The 7,238-nt window shown below is 38.3% G+C and overlaps 1 pseudogene; it reads right to left on the bottom strand.

Moving 5' to 3' along the window:
- Positions 1-383: 383 nt before the first annotated feature.
- Positions 384-7,238, bottom strand: part of LOC148775505 (ankyrin repeat domain-containing protein 26-like) — a 180,123-nt pseudogene continuing 173,268 nt past the window's right edge.

Raw genomic sequence — 7,238 nt, 5'->3', positions numbered from 1 at the left:
ATTCATGCGGTCGTGGAGAGTCAGACACGACTGAGCGACTGAACTGAACTGAACTGAACTGAAGGTGCTGTGACAAACACTGGAATTACAAGATGAAGGTGACCCAGTCTACCCTGAGAAATGATAATGCCATAAACTGGAAAAACAGATGAACAGACAATTTCCACAGGAGTCATAAATACTAAGATAGGTATACAAGACAGCACAAGGAACATTGAGAAGGGACCGCCGGCTTTGTGTCAATCCTGCCAGCTTCTTGGTGGAGGTGCTGTGGAAGCAGATATCTGAAGGACAGGAGAAAGCACAGGAGATGGAGGGGAGAAGCACGGACAAAGACCGGCAGTGAGGAAGCGCACCTATGGGATCCCACACAGTCTGGTTGGTTAGATGCAGAGCTGAGGGGCAGAGGAGGGTGGTAAAGAGATAAGGCCGCCTACTTTGGCAGGACCCAAATTGATGCTGGTATTTGGAGCTTTTCCTGTGGGCAAGAGATAAACTAGTGACAAAGTCAATGACACAGAAATTATCAAGTCACCCACCGAGTGACAGCTACACAAACATGACTGCTTGAGTCTGGGTGTTCTAGCCTTAACCACTACCAGACACTTGAGACATTGATGAACTCCATGCATTCTGAGAACGGTGTCAGGGTGCAGATGACAGCTCCATAGCGATGGCAATAGTAAAGAAATGATACAGCCAGAAATAAATAGAAATACATAGACTTTTTGAGATTATGTTAAAACTATGGAACATGATGAATAAATGAAGAAGAAGAAGATTTGTCACTATGACTGCTAATGCTTCCACGTTTTTCACTAGCTATGTATAAGAAAAAATATTTAACATAGCATCTGTTATCCAAACAATGGAAAGAGATGCCATTTATTGTTTAAAGTGTATTTCAGAAATCAATGTCTAAATTTAATTCATACATTTTGGCAACATACCTTCTCTTAGTTCTCTAGTTATACTCCTGGCCAACTCCTGCTGCATCTGAAATAAATAAAATATTATTTATCTTTAAGTTAAGCAAGAGATATTATCATAGGAATGTTATACAGCTTACTAAATGTGACATTTAAATAATACTTTTAGAGACTAGACCTAACTTGAAGATTACTTAAGTAGAAAAATAATACATAAATAAAAGAAAATGAATTCCCACTTTTTCCGCTTATAGATAACAGAGAACATGTGTATGGAACATTATTTAATCTGATAAAAAGTACAATAAATACAAGTCTATCGAGTACACATAATCTCGGAGAATTATAGAATGACCCATAATCCTCGGAATGACCCACAAGATTACTATCTTCTCCCCACTAACAGCTCCTGCCATAAATACATACTTCTGAAACCTTTATTTTGATTTCTAGGTGAGGATCCTGTTCACATGGGGGAAGTAGTTTGAGTCGAATGTTAATAAGGAGAACACATATGCACTTTTCTTTAAACTTGTCCGTTTAACAAAAACACAGAAAGGTGAGAAAATTATACACAAGAAAAAAATGTACCAGCAAGTTTTTATTCTAAAGGTGTTTAGTGAGAAGGATTATCTCATAACTGTTAGTTTCCAAACTATGTCCCATAGAAGGGGAAGGTCCCACAGGGGTCACTGCAGGGTTGAGGGACAGAGAAGTCACAAGTGCAGGACCTCTGGCCACTCCTTTGGCTAAAAGGCTTTATACTTGTCTCCGTTTTATATAATATGATTCCACACAAAAATTTGGTTTTTTTTTAAAGAAAGGGTGTTTTCTTTGAAAAAAGAAAAAAACTACTTTTTTTAAGGTATGAGAGTCAAGATTTAGGCAAAGTTCATAATTCTACAAAAGAAGTAACAAGGCAATGACTTTCTTACTGAGTCCAGAGTCCTATGCCAACCACTTCCTCAGATTAAGAAAAAACACATAGATTTTTAACTATAACATAGAGAAAATGAATATGTAAAATCTTCTTACATAGTTCAATAATGCTTGTGGCATGACATGACGTAGTAGCTTTCCAACTAAATCATGTTTTAAAGGCAAGAACAAGAATAAATTATTGTCAAACTCTTATATGTAGCAGTCAGTTGATATAGTTAATTTATAAAGTATAAATTTTTTAAAAACACATGACAGGGAACTTGAAGGAGAAAAGGTTCAAGGTGAGGACTTCTACTCCTACCCTCCTTATGAGAGGTGAGGAGATTTACCTAACGGGTGACTTTGGGAGTTCTCCCAAAGTGCTTGGTTAGTTCCAAATCTCTTCTTTGAAAACATGTGTGTGCCCACAGCACCGTGAACTTGGGTGTGCAGTAGGCAACCTGCCCCTGGGATGGGGTCAAGCATTTGCTTCTTTCTCTTAGGCCTGCGTGGGGAAATATCTAACCTGGGTTGAAGTGTTCAGAGGCCTGTTGTGACTGCATAGCTAAAGCACGTCCTCCAGTTTCACAGCTCTCAATACTAAGACCCAACGTAGCCACGGTACTGTGGAAGAAATCTTAGATTGCTATTCTATGATGGAGAGAAGTCAAATGAGAAAACAGGTTGAGACTGCATTTAACAAGGGCTACTTTTCTGCGCATCACAAACATCAGGAAAACACCGTCAAAACCATAAACCTGTGTGCACTGACTGAAATGGATATTTTAATCACAATGATTAAACAGTAAAAACTGGTTGCAATTTAAAGACTCCCCATCATTGCTATCTTAGATATCATTCATCCAGGTGATGTCAAGATAAAGTGAGCTTCATATATAGTTTTCAAATGTTTGAATTAACTACAAATCTAGAAATAGTCTACAAATGCTCAGCAAGATTTTTTTTAAATTTTAAATAAAAATGCTATAGGTAAAACAGCAATTAAAGAAAATGACAAAAATGTTATTTTTGTAAGAAATGACAAAACTTATGTAGGAAAATGACAAAAAAGGTTAAGCTAAAACTAGAAATTAATTTTTTGGTTTAGTATTATAAGCTTAATTCATAAAAAGGATTTATCTAGGATTACTTCAAACAAAAAGCACCCATATGTGGTTAGTGTTTAGATGCCAGTGATTCACTTATGCTTAGAGGTAGAAAAACTTCACTGGGTACAGTAGAACTTGGAAATGATTATGAACCATTGCCAACTGAAATCAATTAGAAAGGAAATGAAACATCTGAAAGAATACTTTTGGATACTAGCCAATAAGATTTCATTTCTAAAGTGGAATTTAAACGCAGCCTTTCAAGAAATTTAATAATTTAGTCAGTATTTCTTAAAATCAAGAACTCTGGGGAAAAAAAATCATAAAACTTCTGTCTCCTTTATTAGCACAGCTAATTATGACTTTTACTTAGTGTGCATTAAGTCAAATAAACAACTCAGAAGTACACCAAATTAAAAACAAGGATCAATCACATCAGAAATCTGAAACCCAGTGGAGAAAACATAATAGAACTAACCTCGGTCAAGTAAGTCTCCATGCTTTTATTCGAAGGGTGTGGAATTGAGGTAGAAAGCCCTACGTTTGCTTTTGGAGTAATATTTCCATTGAGCACTAAAGGATTATTGAAATTTCCAACACAAGGGGGCTCCAGGACTGGCCTTGTACTAAGAGTGCTGAGTAAAGATTTGTTCTGTTCTTTCTCCACTTCAAGTTTGGTGCTGATCACTGCCAGCCTCCCATGAGTCCTGGGGAAGATGCAAAACACAGACTTTATTCGTATTTCCCAAAATGATTTGCATTTTTAAAGTTGCCATATAGTAAATGAAATTCCCAATACACTGTTTGAACACTGAAAGCACAGAGCAAACCTCCTGTAAACAATGATAGCTGTATCCTTGTTCTAAAGAAGCACACATGCGTCTGGGGCTCCTCACGTAACAAGTCACAGTTGGGAGAGGAGAGAAAGGGCGTCAGAGAGAAAGGGAGTTGGCCTCACATTGACACCTGCTGCCTCTGGGACACACCTGCCTCCAGGAAACAGTTCAAGGATGAAGAGACACGCCATCCCACAAAGTCACGTTCAAGTGTTTCTTGTCACCACCCTTGTACATACGTTTCACTCATGACCTCGGACAAATTAAGCTTTTGACTCTGAGGAATCATCTAGAGCCACAATCTCAAGGGGAGGACGAGACAGTGAATGGGTTAGACTGAAAAGAGTGAAAACAGCCCAGGAACAATGACAAGCATCCCCTGCTTTTCCAAAGTGCACTTTATGTTACTTCACTTATAGGAAAGGCCTGTTTTTGATAATAAAAAAAAAAATTTTTTTTTTTGAAGAGACTTTTTGGTTTCATAGAAAAAGGTTCAGTGTACGTTCTACAGCGAGAAGCCTCGTGCTCCCCAAGCAGGGAGACTGGCCGCACCGAGCTCCTTCTCCGGAAGTCACAGGCCACATTCCAGCATTAAGACTTCACAGCCCTGAACCCTCTCTGAGCACCTGTGCTCCCCGTGTGCACACTTATTTTAGGCATCGACTAGCAGCATGTGTCCTCGGGTACCTGCTCCTTTGCTGTATGCTATTTTGGCTTATGAAAGGCTTCCTAGGAATGCTCTGCTTTCAGACAGTGGGGAAACCTGGACTCGGCACTGCAGGTGGGATCTGCCCTTTCCATCCTCCACACCCCACCCCCCCAGTCAGGTCACCATACTATTTCTAGCCACTCTGTGAATTATCCTGCCTTTCACCCCTGTGTTAATTGCCCCCAATGTCACAAGCATGCCTTTATGTGGTGTAGAAAAACGTAAAAGGACACAGTATTAATAGTTTGTCTTAGGGCACCCTCTAGCAGTGACCATCTAGTTAGCGTTCACTTCCTACTAAGCTCATGAACTGTGCTCTATAAAAATTAGGCTTTAGAGACAAATTAACCAACTAAATTTACTTTCTGTGATTCTGTGTTTTGACTTACTTGTCTAGTTTACCTTCCAATGACTTTCTAACTTCTAGTTCTACTAGGTAGAGTTGCTTATATTTTTCTAACTCTGCCTTATGAGAATCTTCTTGCAAAGTTTTCACCTTGGAGAGTTCAGATTCCAAGTCTTTAATTCTGAGTTCCAGCTGACTTCTTATGGAAGCATTATTCTTCTCTTGTAACTGCTCTAAGTTCTCCTGAGACGCTGCTTGTATCTAAGGGAAATTTAAAAAGATAGCATTTTAAAAATAAACATTAACCTGGAAAATGATATTTGCTCCCTTTAGTTTTGAGTCAGTGATTCAGAAAGCTATTTTAAAGATTAAAAAAAAAAAAAAGAGCAGAAGTTCAAAACAATTATCGTCAATGTGAAGTGAATTAAATGTGAATTATAAAATTAAAGAGGAATTATTGTTATATTGATGCCTAGAATAAGAGGATCAACTTAAAATTTTAAATATTGAACAAGACAACTTAAAAGCAATTCAAGAGGATGGTGCCAGTTCTAAACCACAATATTTTCTTTTCCTCTTGGTAGTCTTCTTTTATACCAATTGGTCTGATAAATGAAAGGGTTCTCTAGTGAGAATCATTCTGAAAGGTCAATTTGCTGATAACTGTGATGGAAACGAAAATATTTACAAGGAGAAACAAGTGCCTCCTTCCTTTCAGGAAACCACCAAACCAACTGCTCTAAGGGAAGTAGATTTGGGAGAATGGCATTGAAACATGTATGTTGTCATATGTGAAACGAATCACCAGTTCAGGGTCGATGCATGTTACAGGATGCTTGGGGCTGGTGTGTGGGGATGACCCAGAGGGAGGATAAAGGGAGGAGGGAGGTGGGAGGGGGGTTCAGGAGGGGGAACTCATGTACACCCAGGATGGATTCATGTCAATGTATGGCAAAACCAACCAATATAATATTGTAAAATAATTAGCCTTCAAAAAAAAAATAAATAAAGTTAAGTTTGAGACTCCCTAAAAGTCTCAGCAAAAAAAAAAAAAAATCCAAAACGTAATTTACAGTGAGGTGAATTCAAGCACATGACAGATGGACAAATTAACCTGCAAAAATAGGTTAACTTCTTTTAATTTCTCTACGAGATCCTGTCTCTCTCTTTCTTCAGTCTCCCGTTTATACTGCTCTACTTGACTGTGTTCTATCCATATTTATTTCTATATGACTTTTGAGGGTCACTACTTCTTGCTCCAATTTCTTTTTATTCTTCTCTAGTTTTTCACATTTTTTTGCATTCAATTCAGTTCAGTTCAGTCGCTCAGTCGTGTCCGACTCTTTGCGACCCCATGAATCACAGCACGCCAAGCTTCCCTGTCCATCACCAACTCCCGGAGTTCACTCACACTCACCTCCACTGAGTCGATGATGCCATCCACCATCTCATTCTCTGTCGTCCCCATCTCCTCCTGCCCCCAATCCCTCCCAGCATCAGAGTCTTTTCCAGTGAGTCAATTCTTTGCATGAGGTGGCCAAAGTATTGAAGTTTCAGCTTTAGCATCAGTCCTTCCAATGGACATACAGGACTGATCTCCTTTAGAATGGACTGGTTGGATCTCCTTGAGTTTCATAGATAATAACTCCTCTCGAAGAACTTGATTTTTTTCTATCCAGGTGCAGACATTTTGAAGATGCAGTTTCCAATTCTGCTGTAAGATCATCAATCTTCAAGAATAAAATAATACTGTCTGGTAATGAGGCAAGTGGACTGAGCACAGCCTAACTCAAGCCCAGGATCAAATACATACGATGGTGTCTGTATTGTAGAATGAAGGGCCAGGGATTACTCAGAGAATCCAGAAAGAAGTTCAGACCACCAAGAGCCACAAAAGACATACTTCACTGTCATCATCTTTGTCACACAGCAATTGTACCTGATTTCACACTCTTTTCTATTGTTTCTCCATAAAATGAATACAGGTCACCTCTTAGTAGAATGTCTCTTACTCCTTCCCCCCATCTTAATGCCCCATGTTTTAAAGAAGTTTGAGGGATACTGTATTGAGTTGTCTAGGGCTGAGTTAATAAATGCTTCCTAAAAGAAGACTGTGAAAATAAGTCTCTAATTAATAAATCTTATAAATATAGATTCTAATCCCATAAGTCTTTTTCTGAACTATGAACAGTTTTTGCTAATTTGAACTGCATTCTAAAGAAAAATAATTTGAAAGGTTAAAGAAATCCCATCTCCTAATAGCTTAGTGAGATGATCCATACATTTTTCTGAATAACAGCAACAAAAAATGCCTCATTCTTCTAACCATTTGTTACTTTTCACAGAACAGAATATACCAAACAAAACAACAAACAAAATTTGCGGGAA

The sequence above is a fragment of the Moschus berezovskii genome, chromosome 15 (genome assembly GCF_049115385.1).
Source record: "Moschus berezovskii isolate FMDL1 chromosome 15, NW_MosBer_1.0, whole genome shotgun sequence".
In the NCBI taxonomy this organism is placed as follows: Eukaryota; Metazoa; Chordata; class Mammalia; order Artiodactyla; family Moschidae; genus Moschus; species Moschus berezovskii.
The sequence above is the reverse complement of the archived record's forward strand: the minus strand, read 5'-3'. Positions and strand labels throughout refer to the sequence as shown.